The sequence below is a fragment of the Schistocerca piceifrons genome, chromosome 9 (assembly GCF_021461385.2).
Source record: "Schistocerca piceifrons isolate TAMUIC-IGC-003096 chromosome 9, iqSchPice1.1, whole genome shotgun sequence".
In the NCBI taxonomy this organism is placed as follows: domain Eukaryota; kingdom Metazoa; phylum Arthropoda; class Insecta; order Orthoptera; family Acrididae; genus Schistocerca; species Schistocerca piceifrons.
Window position 1 is genome coordinate 198,389,504 of NC_060146.1, and position 4,148 is coordinate 198,393,651.

The 4,148-nt window shown below is 41.2% G+C and overlaps 1 non-coding gene across 1 annotated transcript; it reads right to left on the bottom strand.

Annotated features, from left to right (window-relative positions):
• Positions 1-3,186: 3,186 nt before the first annotated feature.
• Positions 3,187-3,257, bottom strand: Trnag-gcc. Its single transcript has one exon. It is a non-coding gene; the product is annotated as a tRNA-Gly (tRNA).
• Between the last annotated feature and the right edge of the window lie 891 nt (positions 3,258-4,148).

Sequence of the window (4,148 nt, forward strand, 5' to 3'; positions counted from 1 at the left end):
TTACACTTGTTCGTCATCTGCTGGAATATTGCTGCGCGGTGTGGGATCCTTACCAGGTAGGATTGACGGATGACATCGAAAAAGTGCAAAGAAGGGCAGCGCGTTTCGTTTTATCGAGCAATAGCGGTGAGAGTGTCACTGATATGATAAGCGAGTTGGGGTGGCAGTCACTGAAACAAAGGCGGTTTTCTTTGCGACAAGATCTATTTACGAAATTTCAATCACCAACTTTCTCTTACGAATGGGAAAATATTTTGTTGACACCCACCTACGTAGGGAGAAATGATCATCATAATAAAATAAGAGAAAGATTTAAGTGTTCCTATTTCCCACGTGCCAATCGAGAGTGGAATGGTAGAGAAGTAGAATGAAAATGCCAGGCACTTAAGTGTGAATTGCAGAGTAACCATGTAGATGTAGGGGGGGGGGGGGTGGAAATCACTTAATAAGCAGGGGCAGACACTGAAACGATCCAACCAGTTGTTGGTAGGGAACGTTTCTTACTGATCACTCAGACAGGCTGCTGAGCAGCTAGCAAGTATCGATTGATATAGCGATACTGCTTACAGCAAGAGCTCATAAATTACATTGAATATAAGAATCGTGGTACACAGGAAGGCTAAATATACTGTGAAGAAATGAAACTATGAAACTGTTCACTAACAGGCACTTTTTAAAATTACAAATTTCTTACAAGAAAAAATTCCAGCGGAGCTACTTTCAAACAAGTCAGTCAGTGAGATCAAACACAAACTGTGTGTAAGTGGGCTTCGTTTCAAGCCTGTTCACTAACAGGCACTTTTTAAAATTAGACATTTCTTACAAGAAAAAATTCCAGCGGCGCTACTTGCAAACAAGTCAGTCAGTGAGATCAAACACAAACTGTGTGTAAGTGGGCTTCCTTTCAAGCCAGACTTACGGGAAGGCTTGAGGAGCACCAGACAGAGAATACACGTTTGTCTGATGAACTTTTCCAAAACTGACGCCCAGGGGTGTACTGAGTGCTTAGGAAAAAATTACAATTTAAACAGTGAAGTGAGCAATGTGATACCTTTTTTCTCAACAATAATCGCATACCATGAATTTCAGTTTGAAGAGGGAAATCGCACAATAGGGGTGAGAGTGTAACTGATTGACTTCTTAAGTAACAGAACCCAGTATGTTGTCGTCGATGGTGAGTGTTCATCGGACGTGAGGGTATCATCTGGAGTGCCCCAGGGAAGTGTGGTAGGTCCGCTGTTGTTTTCTATCTACATAAATGATTTTTTGGATAGGGTGGATAGCAATGTGCGGCTGTTTGCTGGTGATGCTCTGGTGTACGGGAAGGTGTCGTCGTTGAGTGACTGTAGGAGGATACAAGATGACTTGGACAGGATTTGTGATTGGTGTAAAGAGTGGCAGCTAACTCTAAATATAGTAAATGTAAATTAATGCAGATGAATAGGAAAAAGAATCCCGTAATGTTTGAATACTCCATTAGCGCTACGCAGAAAACAATCGGTGTGTTTGTGGGAAGACTGACCAATGCAGTGAGAAAACCACCAGTACACTGATGTGTATACATATTACAGTACCACGTGTAAAAATATCTGCTCATATACCTGTTACAAGAATTGATGAAGACCTTACGGTAATGAAGACATTTTAGATTTAATTTACGAACCGAATCTAGCAAAGCATCTCACAAAAAAGCATTTCATTGATGAGTTTAAACTGAAGTTTAAAATGAGCCAGAATGGTAAGAACTTCATACAGCATGTGTTAGAGGTAACTCCCAGTCTGGAGCATGTTGCTGGTCGGAGTCAATGTTTACACTGGCTTCAGAGCACTGAATGTCGATAAATCTAATACAGTGTCCAGATGTTTTAAATGTCGCAACCTAGGACACATAACTAAATCTTGCACGAGGAATAAGGTTTGTACTCACTGTGGCGCAGCAGGACATGTAAAGAACGACTGTCCACAGATAAGCAAGACATCCATGTGTATTCCATGCTCTATCAGGTGCAAGCCTCGTAGTAGAGTATAAAATGTGTGGTGCATTTTCATGTAAAACTAAACGTTATTATGTCTGCTTGTCTTATTATTTTGATAGTAATATATTACGTTAAGGATATAGGGTGCTTATAAATGGTGGAAAAATCGAATTTTTTTTAAGAACTTTATTAAATTCTATGTCCTGATTACATTGATACATACATTATGGCTTTCATATGAAAAATGACCTATATATACCAAATTTTAAAGTTACGGTCATGTTTGCCACCACGCCTCCTTTATTTCTGTTACAGAAACCAGTATTATTTCGAAAAGTACTGTGAACTTCTTGTTTCCAACGATTATACGTATGATACAGTGTATATGTTGGTAACAGTGCATGTTTCTAGTGTGTAAATGATTATCTTTGCTAGTATTTACTTGTGTTCGCTGAAGCAGTTTGTTAACGTGTTACTGAATGTTTGTTGCCTAAGTGATACATATATTTGTGGAAGTACATATCCTTTAGTATAACAATAAATACGAACTATGCCATGCATCAAGAAATTCAATAAAAGGAAATTCCGTGGTAACCAGTTCACAAACAAAGCAAGCCACACTGTTGAAAGTAATCTATGTGTCACTTCTTCAGGGAAGAAACTCCCACATGGCACGCCTCCTGGTGATTCAAATTTTTTTGCTAACAATGTCGCTGCTTGTAGTGGATTTGTTGTTGGTGATGTGGGCTAGATTGAGGAAGCTACGAAGAGAAATGAAAGGGAAGTTGCTATCTGATGGAAAATCTCTGTCTGGCCGAGGCAGATTGACAGAAACTGAAATAGACCTTCATCAGAGTTCCAGTCCTTCCTCGGGCATGGGTGTGGGTGTTGTCCTTAGCGTAAGTTAGTTTAAGTTAGATTAAGTAGTGCGTAAGCTTAGGAACTGATGACCTCAGCAGCTTGGTCCCATAAAACCTTACCACAAATTTAAAAAAAAAATTGCTAGAGGTAATAAGTTGGTCTCAGTTCTCAACTGCTCGAGAAATAGAATACACAGATTCTTTGTCCCCGTTGTATTGCATTTAACTGCAACTCACTTGTAGGGCAATCAAGCAGGTTTCCTCCTCACGACCTGCAAAGAGACTCGAAGCAGTAGGTGAAAGTTCGTCAGGATATTGAGGTAACTGCGAATTTGTGTGGGAAAAAGTACTGCTTCGGCCGGGAATCGAACCCGGGCCGCCCGCGTGGCAGGCGAGCATTCTACTACTGAACCACCGATGCCTCTGCGGTGAGCGTAGGCGTTGTGCCGATTCACCCTCGCTGAGCCGGGCGCTTCTCTCTGCGTCAGCCCTAATGCTGGCGGCAATTTTAGAAAGAACAGGTTAATGACGCTTTTGAGGTAATTTGAAGAATGGGATACAACTTGGCTGGCGAAGAGTTCTCGGGCTTCCAGCCGGGTGGCGGTGTCTTCAAACTGCGACGTTTCGACGAGTGACATACTCATCATCTTCTGTCTTTGACCAGTGAGTCATATTTTAGTCATAGATATTAATTTGTTTATTTTCGAGCCATAGATAATAATAATAATCTTCATAATCGAAAATAGAAAAAAATGAATGTGTTATTAAGAGACAGATATTGTGCACCTTTTTAACTCACTTGTGAACGTGTTTTGAATTATACCTCTGTCTGATAGTGAGTCGTTCCAATTGCTGTTTCGTCTGCAATTGATTCGTATTTTCTGTTATGTAGGTCAGCTGAAGAACAGGATACCAGTACTAGCGAGAGCAAAAAAAGCGACGTACAGTGTGTTAACTGTATGACGGCCGAGTTATGAGGGGAGTGCGGGGAGAGGAGGAAGCAAGCATTGGCTGGCGAGGGGAAGTAGCCTTTGGGGGGGGGGGGGGGGACAAGGCACGCCAACCAGTTGCAGTGCTGGCACTACAAATCGATCGCGCGTCATACTTACACGAAAGCAGACGAAAGGCTTGGAACTAAAACTCGCTTTAAATGTTGTACGTAAACGAAACTGAAATCGTCACGTACATTAAAATCAATCTCTATATATAAATGTATGTATGTTTGTCTACCATGCGCTCACAAACCATTCATCTGATTGCAATGAAACTTTGGTGAGTTGTTCTCCGAACGCCCGAAAAGGGTAATGGACAA